A 16,478-nucleotide genomic window follows, 5' to 3' on the forward strand; every position below is an offset into this window, starting at 1 on the left:
CATGCTTTTTGTATCAGTTTTAGCTTCCATGGAAATCTATAGGAGGTATTACTTTTTGTGAGACCTACATATGTCACATTTAAAGACTTCTTTAAAATCAGTGTAAAAATAAAATTTCCTATGGAGAAAAATAAACATCTCAATGGATTCCTAGCAAAGCAAGGCTTTCCCCAGAAATGGAACAAAACAGAGTATTAGCCAGAGATGGCAGACAGGCTTTCACAAAAAATCAGCTAAAGACCTAACTGTCTATGGCAGCTGCTGTCTCCAAAACAAGAAGAGGGCACTTCCACCTCAGCCATGCTTACCTCTGTAATTTACATTTCAAGATAATCTTTTATCTAAATACCTCAAAGCGCCTGACGCACATTACATTTGTCAATCAGAATTTTTCAATGCATTAACTTCCTGGTACCTGAAAAGAAACTGAGGCACAGTATGATCAATCCCATAAAATAAAATAAAAAAGATGAAGAGAGGCAGAGGGAAAAAAAGAAAAAAGAAAGAAAAGAAAAAAAAAAAGGAAAAAAAGAAAAAGAAACGCTACAGGGATGGAAGCAAGATCTTAGGTAACTGACTTGACTTTGAGTCCTGTACTTTAATCATCAGCTAAAAGGTTCTTTGGTAAATGAGATATATTTGCCTTCCTAATGAGCTAACAAAGTGCAGCAATTCTTATTATCACAGCACAACAATTACTTCTGAGTTATATTGGCATTTCTGTGTAACTGCTAGGACTGAAAACTAGACTATAGCAACCTCTCTTGCACCCCACTATCGCACATTTGAGACTAAGCACACTGTTGAGCTAATGGGGCCTATGGAGATTAACAACAGTTTCTCCTACTATTACTTTATTTTTGAACTCTGAAATTCCAACCGTGAGAGACACATATATCTGTGAAGGAACAATAGAGGAAGTTGATGCTGTCAAAATTCTTCCTACTCAGTTTCCTCAGGGAACCTTCCTAGAGAAAGTCTTCACAAGTTTTTTTCTATCCTGGACAGGTTTGGCCAGAATAAGAGCACAGGCAGCTATAAGCACCATGTGAGTACTTCTGCACTGTGGATAAAACTCCTCTTTAACAAGCTGCTGCTGGGAAAAAAAATGGCTAGTTAGCATCTCTCTGTGAACTGAGTGCTTGTATTTTCTTGAATCAAGCGAGGCATCTCTAACAGGCTTCCACATACAATCTCTTGTTGGATGTATTTCTGTATCACTGAGTTTGAAACAATATTTAATTACTTTGGCAAAAAATGAAGCAGCTTGTCACCATGCTGCCATGAATAGACAGTAGCTAAAGATTAAAGTTTTTAAGAGAGATTTAAATTATGGATATCCTGACATCCTGTGTATTTGCTTTACTCTTTCCAGAAAAGAACCACAGACAGATCAAATTTCCTGAAACATTTTAAACTGTGAAGAGAATAGGCTACTTGAATTTGCATCACTCTCAGTGTAAGCCTCTATCACATTCTATCATTTTTTAGACTGTTTTAATATCTGTTGAACCCTGAAGGTTCAGAAGGTTCAGAAGGTTTCTTCTTGAGCAGAAGCACAGAAATGAACTTTGTTTTCAGGAAACTTGATAAGATCTTGACTGTCTCATTAACTTCAAAAAGAAGTGCTCAGGATCTGTCTCCATTCCAGAAAATGTTATGGCAAACAAATACTTTACATATGATTATATTAGTATAGAGCAAATATCTTACTTGCTTACCAACTACGTAAAAACTGCCATCACTGTGAAAGGTTTTGATATCTAAGTCCCCTTCTTTAATGACTGAGGCTGAAAATATGAGGTTGGCAGATTTCTAGCAGATGTGCAGCCAAATAACTGGAAACAAGCTGTAATCAACAGCATTACAACCCCCTTTCCCCCCTGACCTGTAGTAAAACCAAGCGTGAAGTGAAAAAAAAAAAATGTTTGTAGACACAGTTCTGACCCATCTTTTCATACTTTTCCTCCCAGACCAAGTGGCATTTTCAGCAAAGCCTTTCAAATGCAGGATACACGAAGTAAGTTTTCATACTCAGCCCCTTTTTGACTTCCCCTTCTTGCACCACTGTCTCCTTTCAGGGTGATGGAGAGGGTCAAGGGGATTCTTTCCTCTCCTATGTTAGCAGCCAAGTCAGGGAGAAGTAGTGGTTTCTTGCCATGTTCTGTAGCTGCAACAGTCTAAAGGGCAGTCTGGCTCTCATTCACTGTCGTGCCAAGAGAGAAGAACAACCTGTACTTACTGTCTGATAGAGAAGGGAGCTTTGTTTAGTCTCAGACTTGATGATCTCAGGCTGTAAAAGAATAAGAATGTTCTGGAGGTTTTCCAAGAAAAAGCTGTCTCAGGATTGCAGCACCTCACTCAGGATCTGTCACTCCTTACATAGTCAGCTGAACAGAACTCCCGATGTGGGACATAATAGCCCCTCTCTGGCTTAAAATGGCTGTTATAACCCAATAGCAATAAAAAAAACCCAAAAAACAAAACAAACAAAAAAACAACAAACAAACAAACAAACAAAACCCTAAGTATCTATGTTTTTTCATCTATTCAGAAACTTTTATACACTATTACTCAGTACTTCAAACAAAAATGAGGCAATTCTAGCCATAGAGGAGGGTCATTTTACCAGTAATACTAGTAATATAGGAAAACATCTCTTTCATCCTGGTTAATAGAGCTGTGCTTGTGATAACTATGCACTGGCAGAAAAGGATGCTGTCATTCACATTTGGATACAGATAAATCTCCATTTTTAATCTAAATAGTATCAGACTGTATTAGGGAAGATTTCATAAGGAACACCAAGAACTACAATACTAAGAAGTCAGCTGAAATCTAAACTGAACCTTTCTTTCATCTTGAAACTCAGAGATGACCTGCCTGTCAGTACACAGTCTCTATTTGTTCACCACTGTCCAGATGGGAACAGCTCTAAAGCCTGTTGATCAAATCAACTATGTTAACTTTTGCTCATCTTCACCCTCATTAGGCTAATGAGATGAATTCAGAGTGAAGATGGGGTATATGAGAAAACCTTCCTTGGTCAGAGTCAGTATTTGTAGAAGTAACAGTAAAAAGCCAGACTGGCAGTCTCACAAAGAGAATATTTTCAGTTCATTTTTCAGATAGTATATTAGAGTCAGAGCAATATTATCTATTTTGTTACTGCTGTATGGATGGAAGGACTTGCATTATACTGTTTTCTTCCTGGAAGAGAGAACAAGTTCTGAACAAGTATTTATCAGGAAAAATAAATGTGCAGTTATATAGACTGTGAAATGCTAGACTGTAATGGTGGGTAAATAAAGAGTACAAGTATAAAATACAAGCGTGCAAAATCAATGGACCGAGCATTACGTTGATGTCTGTCCAGGCTAACTGTGTTTGGATTTCTTCGAATATATTCGCAGGACCAGAACAAGAACCTCACTCTTTTTATGGGTGGCATGAAGACTCCTTCCATGTTTTTGTTTTGTGTGAAAGAAAATTGTGATACTTCGTAAGCATAAAAGCTTTTTAATATTTTCAGTGAGTTAATTATATTTGACTTTATTAAAAAATATCTTTTTTTTTTTTTTTCTTGTTGTTTTTTTTTCTTCACTTTTCCGGTGAGCTCCTTTATTAAATTACTGTGTTTTGCATTGTGTACTTCATTATGTTATGATTGAGAAATGGCGTACAAAATGGCATTTGAAACATTGGAGGAATGGAGTGTGACAAATCAACCTATTGAAAAGTAACCATTTTGCTTCACAGAACAGCTACAACTGATACTGTGGCAGCACTCTACCATTAAAAAATGCTCTGTTCTCCCAAGTACTGTACTTAATGAAAATAAAGCACAGCCTGTCTCCCAAAGATCTTGTGACAGAGCTTAAACAACACAGTAGAAACACGTATTTTAAATTAAACCATTTCAGAAATCAAATAGTAAAAAAGTCATGCTATTTTCTATAGCAAGAAATCCAATTTGCTTTCTAATTCAGCAGTTAAGCTTCTAGAGCCAACAACATTATGTGACTGTACAAAATAGCATGAGACTAGAATTAGAATCTGAAGAACTACAGACTTTGAAACTTCTTGAACATTACTTGGTTTACACTATGTTAGGAAACATAACACCATGAAAAATTGACAAAGTGAAAAATGTCTCCTTTAAATATCTGGTATACCTTTCCATCAGGTACGTGAAGGTCTGGTTTACTATACTTGAGCCAGATTATTACCTAAAGGAATGCAACTTTTTATTAGCAGGCATAAAATGCAACAGACATCAAGTTTGCAGAACTATTCTATAGAAAGTGATGTAAATCAAAAATTAACCAAAAGCATCATTTTGACAAAAGTACATTACAATTAACATTAACTATATTGATTGGTCTATAACACTGCACCATTTACCAATGCAATCTAAAAACATCTGCTGTTCTCTAACTGCTTATTTACATGGCAGCTTATGAGTTTTCTATGCTAAGTGTTTCTCTTTAAATCACTTTTTCTTGAAAGCTATTGAATGGAGGAAGAATACCTCTATCTATCTTATAATTAGTGCAAGGATGAGAAAGATATCAACAAGATGGCAATAATAAGGCTTTCAAGGAAAGTATGCCTCAATAAAAGGAGATGGAAGGACTATTAAAATTGCTAATTGTAGCCAACTAGTGAAACTATTTTAAGAAATCACACACAAAAAAAATAACAATAAATGCCTTAGAGGCTATAGATTGGCTTCTATTAGCTATTATGTAAAGGCCTGACTAGGAAATTTCATGTCATATACACTACCTTGGGCTTCATAAGGTGGAAGTCTGTAGTCAGAACTAGATCCATTTTCTCTACTTGATACTCTGCTTGAAGAAGAAAAAAACAGAGGTAAAAAAAAATCATTATGTAAGCAGAAGATAGGTTTTTCTTCTAAAGAGTAAAAGCTACAGATAATAGGTGTGAGAAAATGATGGTGGCTGCCTTTTGCACAGCCACATCTGTCAAGACACATTTTCAATGTAATCACTTGATTTCAGTTCGTGTAAAAGCATAAATTGAGCAATCACCCCCAAAGAAATCAGAAACTCCATCATAAAAAGCAAATGGAATACAACATCCCTACATTCCTCTAATTTCTGTTCTTGCCCCTTGCTCTGCAGTAAGCCGTTTTTATTTTTTATCATCGCAGAGGAAATTCACAACAGAGCGTAGGCAGGGGAGCAAGGCTATCTAAGCAAAGACCAAAGTCTGAACAAGGTCAAAATGGGAAAGGATGATGTAGTCCTTTATTTAATGTGGAAACAAACAAAACGCATTCTAAGACTTTTGACTAACATTCAATTTATAAAGCAACAGTGGTTCGTGGTCAGATCTGCTGAAGAGAATGGATTATGACTGCCTGAAAAACTATTGGATATAAATAACTAGGCGATGCACTTCCATCCAGAAAAATCATAAATATATACTGATGAAGATAGATGTGAATTTAAACTTTCCCAATATTTTTTACATATGTTATCCAGGAAAACCAATTAGTTCTTAAAGGGCTGTGACCACATAAGTATGAACAATAAGAAATGAATAATAAATAAGAAAATGAATCTATTTCTGTATAAACATGCATAGAAGTGAAAAGAGTATAACTGGGAATGTTTACCAAACAGTAGCTACATACAGTTTGAATGAAAGGATGATGCCGTGGACACCAGGATAGCTAGATTAATATTTGTGCTTTATTTGGAGTGATGATACATTTTTTATTGATTTTCTTCATAACTTATGCTTTTGATAGCAATAGTTTTCAAAAAACTGACTGCTTTCCCACTTTCTTTCTATATTTTCAGTTTTAAATTTAGTTTTTAATCCCATTATTTTTGAAATTTCTTTAATCCTAATTCATCATCCAATACCGTTTTCTCCATATTTTAATTGTGCGTAATATGACCAGAGTAATGCTTGTATCTGTCCAATGCATGCAGACAGAGACAGAAAGCAGATCTTTATGTCCCTGTAAGTGAGAAGAACAGAAAAGGTTCATCTGCTTGTTAAGGGACCTGGTTGTGTCCACAGCTCTTCCTGTGGCACTTAAATTTGAATGACAAAACAATGGCTGCTACAACAAATCTTGCACTGACTTTAGTATTTAGTATATATGTCCAGTGGACACTACTTACTGGTCTCAGAAAAAATATATGTTACTTAAGAAGACTTGACAGTATCCTGTACCCCTAGACTACCTAATTGGAGTCAGGCTGTGTACTTAGTACATTTCTGGAAAGCATGAGGGCAATGGTGATCTGTTTGTGGTAACTTGGCTTTTTAGGTAAAAGGATGTTGGCGTTAGCTGACTGAGAATTAAATAGTCTACAGAAGTTGGGAGCAGCCTCGTCATGCTCATGCAGTCTAACAGGGAGATGTCTAATAGCAGAGGCCTCTGCTTTTTCTTCAGTCACTGAAAGAACCTCTGCAGACATTGAGCACTAAGTGATTTGGAAAACTTCACACTTGTAAAGCTGTTTAATCTGAGGCTGAGCACTTAGAAAGTTCTCAAATCAAGCCCAAATGTCATTCTGTTGAAGTGGATCAGAAAAGAGAAAGTCTGAGCAAACAGCTTTGAAGGCCAGAGTGCATGTACAGCATTGAGAGATTGAACTTGGACATGCAGCTGAGTTTCTTCTTCATGGAGCAAGAATGTCAGAATGGGCATCCAACTTCTTATAAAGCCCATACAGCACAGGTGCTCTTTTGCAATGGTCACACAAACTTTTTTTTATATTCTAAATGTCTGCTGTTTGGAACTTTAATATGCAGAAGTTCACAATAGCAGTCATTTCAGAGAAAGCTTGAGTGATTTATATTTTTGTTTGCATAGTCTAACAGACAGAGCAGTGTGTAAGCTGGATCACAGCAGATGAACATGTACAGAGAAGAGGTGTCAGTGTCCTCTGAATGTTTGCACAAAGAAGAGGACTGGTAATAAGAGCCTGTACCTGAGGGATGAGTCACAATGGTAGAACTGAATTTTTTTGGCAACCTTCATGGGGTAAGACTGAAAGGACAGGAATATACGAGTTCCAGTATAATTTTTTCAAAGCAGTTTTATTTCCATTATTGTCTGTTCTGGAGGATCAAATCTTGTTTAACCCAATCTTTATCTAAGCAAAATTATTAAAGACTTTAAAGAGGAATTAGATGCAGTAATAATCGAGCAACTGTGATGACATCTGCTATTTATTTACATCTAATAACTAGTTTCTAGTTAGTAATATCTAATTAACAGAAGATAAGAATGGCAATGGACAAGAAATAGCAGATGCACGAGGAAGTTTTCATTACATCCATTTGTCCAGTATCTGACAAGAATTACCAATTGCTTTTCACAAATTTAGAGGAGAAAACTATAGGTGTGAATTTCTGTGATTATTCATAGAATCATAGAATGGTTTGTTCTGGAAGAGACCTTGAAGTTCATCTTGTTCTATTGCCTTTTACATGGGCAGAATGTCTAAAGCTCCATTCAACCTGGCTGTTAACACTTTCATGAATGAAGCATCTATAGCCTCTCTGAGCAACAGGTTCCAGTGTCTCACCACCCTCATAGTGAAGAATTTCTTCTTAATATCTAACCCAAATCTACTTTGAGTTTTAAATCATTACTCCTACACTCCCTGATAAAGAATCCTGTAAGTCCCCTTTCAGTACTGGAAGACTGCTAAAAGGTCTCCCCAGAACCTTCCCTTCTGCAGACTGACCAACCACAGGTCTCAGCCTGTTTTCACAGGGCTCAGAGTGTTTTCACAGGGCTCCATCCCCCTGACCATTTTCATGGCTCTAATCTGGACCTGCTCTATCAGGTCCAGGTAATTCTTATGATGGTGACAATAGTGCTGATGCACAAGAGTAGTCGAGAGGAAGAGAATCATCACCTTTGACCTGAACAACGTAGTTTTGATGAAGCCCAAGATACGGTTGTTTTTTTCTGGGGTGCAGGTGCCTCAGTGAGATTACTGCATACCTTCTTAACTGCCCTGAGTATCTTGGACTCCACCATTTCACAGCTGCTGCAGTCAAGGCTGCCCTTCAGATTCACATTCTTCCTAAGGCTCTTCCTGTTGATAAGAATGAAATTCAGAATAGTATCTCCTCATGGGATCCTCTATCACTTGGAGAAGGAAGTTATCATCAGTGCGTTCCAGGAACATCTTGGATTGATCATGTTCTGCTATGTTTGCCCTTCAACAGATATCAGGGTTAAGAAATAAAAATGGGCATATACTTTCATTGAGCAGTGCGTAGTGATGACAGGACATGGCACAGTCTGATATTTCAGATCAAGCAATCTAATGCTGAGAATGTTTTCTTTCCAGATGAATGCTGAACCTGCTGAGACCATAATAATTATTTCTCTAAGCTCAGCTAGAGTCCTAGAATGGATACCCTTTTATCTTTGAAAAATAAATGGACAGATAGCATTTACTAGGATAGCAAAGAAACAATTGGCACATCTCACTTCTTTTTCCAGTTGAAAGATCCTTCAATATTTTTTCTTTACTTTTCCATATTTTATTTTTCTCTGTATTCCCTCATATGTCAGACTGCAAGTCTGTACCGTCAATTTTTATAGTAAAATTCTGGAAGTTAATAAATACATTTAAATACTAAAATATCTGGATAAAAAGTTGTAGAATTTTACCAATGATGATGACGATGATGATTTTTTAATTCATAAGCTGGTATCAGTAGAAAAGAAACCTGAGTATAAAAGTAGTGAAATGAACGCCATACCTGAGAACCTTAGAAGTGCTGAGTCTACATTTTTAGTCTCTGTTTTAGATTTTATTTATTTATTTATTTATCTATTTATTTTTAAAACAAAGACAGTGTATTTCTTTCACAGCTAATTTTTATCCTCTTTTCACTTGTGAAAACTCTCTTGATATCAAACTGGAGTTAAGACAGACTAACATTTGCAATAGTTTATCTATATTCACAAAGACTAGATATTTCATGTTTGCTAACAGAATAATTTGGAATCATATAGGGATAAACTATTTGCCAGGAGGGTCTTTGGCATTGCAGATAGAGCACCTTTCCATTTCTGAACTGAATTTTCACATTTTTTAGATGTTCACAGAATCACAGAATCACAGAATTACCCGGGTTGGAAGGGACCTCAAGGATCATGTAGTTCCAACCCCCCTGCCTAGCAGGGCCACCAAACATACACATTTACTAGATCAGGTTGCCCAGGGCCCCGTCCAACCTGGTCTTGAACACCTCCAAGGACGGGGCATCCACAACCTCACTGGGCAGCCTGTTCCAGGACCTAACCACCCTTCTAGTAAAGAACTTACCCCTAACATCCAACCTAAATCTTCCCTCCTTCAACTTAAAACCATTTCCCCTAGTCCTGCTATTATCAGCCCTTTCGAAGAGTTTACTCCCCTCCTGGGAGTAAGTTCCCTTCAGATATTGAAAGGCTGCAATGAGGTCACCTCGCAACCTTCTCTTCTCCAGGCTGAACAAACCCAACTCCCTCAGCCTGTCCTCATAGGGGAGGTGCTCCAGCCCCCTGATCATCTTCGTGGCCCTCCTCTGGACCCTTTCCAAAATCTCCATATCTTTTTTGTACTGAGGGCTCCACACCTGGACACAGTACTCCAGATGGGGCCTCACAAGAGCAGAGTAGAGAGGGACGATCACCTCCCTATCCCTGCTGACCACCCCTCTCCTGATGGAGCCCAGGATCCCATTTGCTTTCTGGGCTGCCAGAGCGCACTGCTGGCTCATGTTAAGTTTCTCATCTATCAGGACCCCTAGGTCTTTTTCAGCCGAGCTGCTCTCAAGGACAACTCCTCCCAGCCTGTACAGGTGCCTGGGGTTCTTCCGGCCCAAGTGCAAAACCTTGCACTTTGCCGTGTTGAACCTCATTAGGTTCACCCGAGCCCAGCTTTCCAGCCTGTCAAGGTCCCTCTGAATGGCATCTGTTCCCTCCACCGTATCAACTGCACCACTCAGCTTGGTGTCATCAGCAAACTTGCTGAGGGTGCACTCCATTCCCTCATCGATGTCATTAATAAAGATGTTAAAGAGCACCGGTCCCAAGACAGACCCTTGAGGGACGCCGCTCGTTACCGGCCTCCACCTGGACATAGAGCCATTGACCACCACCCTCTGTCTGCGGCCTTTCAACCAATTGCTTATCCATCTAGTTGTCCACCCATCAAATCCACCTTCCTCCAATTTGGAGATGAGGATGTGATGGGGGACCATGTCAAAGGCCTTGCTCAGGTCCAGGTAAATGACATCGGTCGCCTTCCCTTCATCCACCTACGCCGTCACTCCATCATAGAAGGCCACAAGATTAGTTAAGCATGACCTTCCCCTGGTGAAGCCGTGCTGGCTGTCTCGGATCACATGCTTGTTCTTTATGTGATCAAGCATGTTGTCCAGGAGGATCTGTTCAAATCATACTGATCAGGAGTTTTATCCTTAGCAAAATCATGTACATTAGGACACAGAGACATCTATTTCTGACTGTGAAAGTACAACACAGAGGTATGTGATGTTACAGGAAATGTCACTTGGCTATAAGTGCATTGGTTATATATCCAGGTTTTTCTCAGCATACAGGCACTACCAAGACCTAGGAGGACTTCACTTTTCAAAGTGGATGTCCATGTTTTACCTGCTGGATGGTACAGTAGAAAGAATACAGATGAGGAAAAGCCTGAATGTCTAACAGCAGGGAAAATGGAGTAAAAGACAACTTAATGCTTATTTTTTTTAAATAACATAATATTAGGCTATAAAATGGGGAATGTGGGTAGAAACCCATGAAGTTAAAAAACATTATGACTCTATTTAAAACAGACAAAGAGACAAACTAACAAACATAGATTTGAAATAATGCACCTGAATGCTAATGAGTAAATAAATAAAAATTAGGAAATCACTGTGATGTATTCAGCTGGGAAAAAGAGACATATTAGCTCCATAGGAAATAGGAACTGAATGAAGCCTGCTGGGCCACTGATCCATGCGGTATTGCTGGCAAATACATCATATAGCTCCCACTGTGAAATGATTGTATCATCTCTGTTTGAGGCTTATGAAGTATGACATCATCCTTATAAAATATGTCATGCATAACCCTGATTATCAGACCATTAGGACATTCTATGCAAAAGAGAATCTTGAAAAAAAAAATAAACCCACACCTCCTTCATTTCATCTGCTTACCTACCTGAAAAAAGAACAAAAAACTAGGATCAGAAAAACAGGCATCTTTGGTCCTCCTGGATAAAAGATAGCAGACAGTTGGGATGTTCTTGCTACTACATCTCTTTGTTTTGTTCAAAACAATTGTTTCAGAGTTCTATTTGTTTAATTAAAAGGCTGAGTTCTTATAGTTAACATTATGAAATTACTGTGTTCAACTATACTCATACTAGAAAAAAGTTTTCTGATCTTTATTCAGGCTTGCTTAAGATTATTCTTAGGTCTAAACTGGTCTGTGTGTCTCCTGTAGAAACTTATTTTCACTGTGACAAAATGATTACGTAATTATTTAGATTTCTTACTTGCTTGAATGGGTAAGAGGCATAGCATGCAGCACAACTGATGTTCACTAAAGCATATTAAAGATCCACATTTTTCACTGCTATAAACATCCTACAACTGTCCAGTCCAAATAAAGCTTAGTTTAAAACACCAGACGTGATAATTTCTGGGATTTTGACCTATTAGCAACAAATTGGAGTGCATCATTGTGAGCAGGTAGTTCCAAACCATCTCTTCCTGATTATATAAAGCTAAAGTGGTTGTCCCTCTGACTCAAGGGAGTCATTAATTCATTTGGTTCTGGAAGCGTTAGCATGCCAGACTCTACAGAGTGAGGGACAGAATAAATGAATTGGAGAATGGAAAGTGGAAAAAAAAAAAAAGAAAGAAAAGAGAGTAAAAAAGGAAAGAGTCAATAAATATATTAAAGCATATTATTTAAGTACACAGGAGGGAAACAAGGACAAAAAAAGTTAAATATGATTTGGGAAAAAGAAAAAAATGCTAAAAGAAAAAGAAACAGATGAAAGATGAAAGAGTGCACAGTAGTAGAGGGGACAGAAATATTTTGGATTTACCAATTAATCCTCACAAACCAGACCTCAAAGTTTGGTTTTTTAAGGAACTGATTAAATACACTGAATTTATGTTGCAAATTCCACATTCTGCGCAGACTCGTAAGAGCACAGAGTTAACTAGTCAGGGGACACAAACAATTAGGTATGAGAAGCTGGAGGGCTAACATTCATAAAGTTGATGTTAAGCAGTGGAAATCCTTTTCAGACATTAACTGTTCACTCAGCATATGTCACATATCTAATGTATGTGTCTCAAGACTCTAAGACAGCAAGAGTGACATGCAGCAACCAGCATATGCCTGGCACTTTTCAAGTACTGACATACTGAGTGAAACAGCAAGTACAAGGTGAAGAACAGCAGGAGTGTATTAGCATCTTCCATTCTCCTGGAAGCTGAGAGTCAGAGGCATTCTGTAGTTGCCAAAGGCAATATCAGCTTTACACAGGGACTCTACAGTATGCAGCATGTGCATGATGTACGTTACAGGAGAAACACACTGTGTACTCCACGCTGGATGTCTAGCCAGGTACCAAAATACTTAACTGACCCTCCACCAGTATGTACTTTATTTGTTCAAATGTAAAATTGTAGAGCAGCTCGCCAAGTTTCTTTTTACAAACATCCAACCTGTTACCATATAGGTAGATGAACAGTATAAACTTCCCATCTATGAAGTGGTATTGGAGAGGATCCTGGGAGCTACATATTAGTGATAATGGCTTCTACTGATGGTAAAATGCTAGTGTTCATAAAATGATCAGTGAGAGCCTGCATGAGGATGTACTGCTAAGAAGAGTTGACATGGTTTCTGTAAAGTGAAATCTTGCCTCAGTAACCACAGAAAGAGCGATAGGAGGTACTATAGCTATAGTGTATTTATTAGTTGTCTTTTATTTTTCCTCTCAGAAGTCTTTCATACGATTCTGTGTCAAAGCTTATTAAAAAAAACCTAAGTTGTCACTTGAAAAGGAGATTCTTTTATGAACTGAAAATTGGTCAAAGAAAGGTAGCTGTGTGGACAGATCAGCGGTTACTTTTCTAAATTAGGAAGAATCAGAGGAGTCTCCTGGAGATCAACACATGAACAATTTTTATCAATGTCTTTAGCACTAACCTGCATATGTGATTAAACAGGGACATTTCCTAGTCTGAAAAAGCAAAGCAAAAATTTTGCAGGTGAGTTTCAGTGTACACAAAGAGCAAGTACTGCATCTGGGGAAAAATAATCTAAAACCTGTTCTCATGGTGCTGACTTCCGAACTGCTACTAAAAGTACTGAAACAGATTTTAAAGTAAGAAAATTGTCAGTTCTTGGATCACTGGCTTAGTGTGCAGTGGCAGGAAAAAAAAAATGCAAAATCTCGGGCATCATCAGGATTGGTACTGTGGACAAGATAGAAAGGATATCACTTGATCGCTCTGCTATGCACACATTGTGTTATATTTATCATTCTGTTCTCTGCATCTGAAAGGATGGTGTAGTAGAGTTTCTGATAGCACAAAAAGAGCAAATGGAATGGTGAAGAGCAGCTGTCTTGTAAGGAGGGTAGAATGAGAATCTTCAGTTTAAGCAGGAGAGGGGATAGGATCAAGGTCAGCAAATTAATGAAGGTACTAGACACATTGCATGAAGGACTGTTATTTACCACATAGTAAAACTGGACTGAACTGTAGGAGTTAAGTTTACTGTGAATTAAAGTATCTTTTTAGTCATTAGATACTGTGCTGTTAAAGTAGAAGACAGAATGGTAGACAGTTAAAGCAAATTTTAAAACAAGTTAGATAAATTAATAGGAATACACACTCTTTTACAATTCATACAAATGCTGAAGATGCCAGGGGAATGTAAGGAGAAGGATTAAAGAAGGAAGGACATTACATGTGTTCTTCTAGAAAGCATTCTCTTCTGCTGCTATCATAAGCAGAACACTGGACCTTCTACATACTCTTTTGTCACCTGAGAGTCAGATACTACCTTGGGAGACATATCCATCTTTTGGCAAAGTTCCACAACATGAGGTGGTTAGATTTTCCATTCATTTATAGATGCCTAAACTGAAGAACGTTTAACATAGACTGATAGAATTGACTTAATAACAAAATGCAACCAGTGGTGATAATGTTGAGGGATACTAGGACACAACTGAGTTAAAGAACAGCATAGTTCTTATACAGACCCACTGAAATGGAGCACGGCCAAGAATGACTGTGTCCTCATCATTATACCTGTAACTACAAAATCATGAGTGGCTCATACGTGTGTTTCAGAGACGGCTTTAACACTAGCTAAGCTCAGATCAACTAGCAGTGGAATGAGGTCGGATGGAAAATCAGAATGTTTTTATCTCCTAGGTATGTACTACAGTCTACAAATGTTTGTTCTACAATCTCTAAGCCTAGAGCTGTTTTTGCTACATTCTGTTGAAGCAGAGCTGACAGCGTACAGGAGTTGTATGGTATTTTTGACTGCAGTGTAGATATAGTATAAAAACTGAAACAGAAAAGGAGGTAAAACCACTGAGATCACTAACTATATCTGTAATTTATCATGTACTCCTGTCCTGCTTGCCCTCACTTTAAAATGCAGATAGGAATGTGAAAATATCACTTTGTTGTTTGAGACAGAGCACAAAATAGCCCCTGAAGTTCTTTTCTGGTACTTTTCCTGGAACAAATTTGTATCACATTGTTGGCAACTGATTTGCTAAAAACTAGGAGCAGTCACACTTAGAAAAAATAGACTCTATCTCAAGAATAACAGTATTGATTTCCAGCTTCATTAAAAATTATTCTTGTCTTACTGAACCGTAGCAGTGAACAATAATTGGCTTAAGTTCACGCTGGTGCCTAACTATTCAAAAGAACATTATGTTTCTATAAATTTTATGTTCCATCCCGTGACATGGTGGATGTATCCACTTTCAAATGGCAGCATTCTATAGTGCTGAAAGAAATCCTTTTATTTAATAGCAAAATAAATAAAACTTGTGAGCTGTTGTATACAGAAGACAAAATGATGCTTTCTAGAGAGAAGTTTCTCACAATATGTGGAGAAATCAAAGGACTTTGAAAGACAAACTCAAATTAATCAAGTTGCAGAAAACAAACCCATAGATAGGGGGCTCTGCAGGACAGGAGATAGAAGAGTCTAATTTGCCAGTACAGACTTTCATAAATCTAACACGATCTTTTTGTGTTCATGTCACAAGTACAGTAAACCTTGTCCCTCTGCTCAGATGATAAATGGTGATAGATATTCTCCTTAATGCATTTCTGGATATATATATATTTTTTCTTTAAAATCCTAAATAATTTATCTGTAGGTATTGTAAATAAGTCAACTATTCAACTGATTAGAAGACAACTGCACCATATAGCCAACAGTCTTTTTGTTGCCATGGTTTAAAGTAAAAGGGACCCTCAATCTGCTTATACATACACACATATATATATATTAATAAAAAACTTTGCACCCTTTTGTAGATGTAGTTTTACTGCTCTGCATTTTACAGTGTGTTATCAAGAACCTTAGTGATGCTCTGCACTGTTGCTGAGGACAGCGACAAATCTAGGCCACTAAATGTTTAAAATCACTTCTCAGACTGCAGCAAATGCTCTTTAAACCTTTTTAGCTAAGGTTGGTGCCACACAAAAAATAAAAGAGAAGTAGGCATGATCTGCCTGTTTGACTCTTATTAATGAATCTCCTTTTCTGAAATTCCGGGAGTGAACTGTGCTGGCACTGAGACACTTAGTGACCGCGTGACACAGCAGCATCAAGTCCACCCCAGATGAGCTCATATAGTACATGAACCCATCCCACTCAGTACCATCATTTATCTTGCAAGTCATCAGACACCTGAACTAAATTATTCTGTAAGTTGTTCTTCACTCAGTTCTGTGCCAACTACTACCTCACTCAATTTTTCCCAACTTTAACAGTTCTTTATCATTTTGACTCCCCAAAGCATCACCTCATTATACTTCATCAATATTTGTGCCTACTTTCTACCTTTTCTCTTTTCCTCTCTTATTCAACATCAGTGCATCTGTTTGTCTGCAGCCGTTCTCAGCCTGACCTCTCCTTGCCCACTGTCTGAGCTACCTTTTAAATTACTCACACCAGTCTCATAGCCCTCACCTAGGATTTTACTTAGCATGTTAGTCTTTCTTATGTAGCCAAAACACAAAACACTTCTGCCAGAGTGGACCACCTCCCAATGGATACACTTTCTAAATGATGATACACATTTCTGACATCTATTTTTCCTCTATGACTCTCCAACATGTCACATCATATTCTTAAGACCAAGCTGTGTTTTTCTCCTTTTATTAATGTTTCCTCTCCA

Source organism: Coturnix japonica, chromosome 1, assembly GCF_054131305.1.
Source record: "Coturnix japonica strain WE chromosome 1, WE-NBRP24, whole genome shotgun sequence".
NCBI classification, from domain to species: domain Eukaryota; kingdom Metazoa; phylum Chordata; class Aves; order Galliformes; family Phasianidae; genus Coturnix; species Coturnix japonica.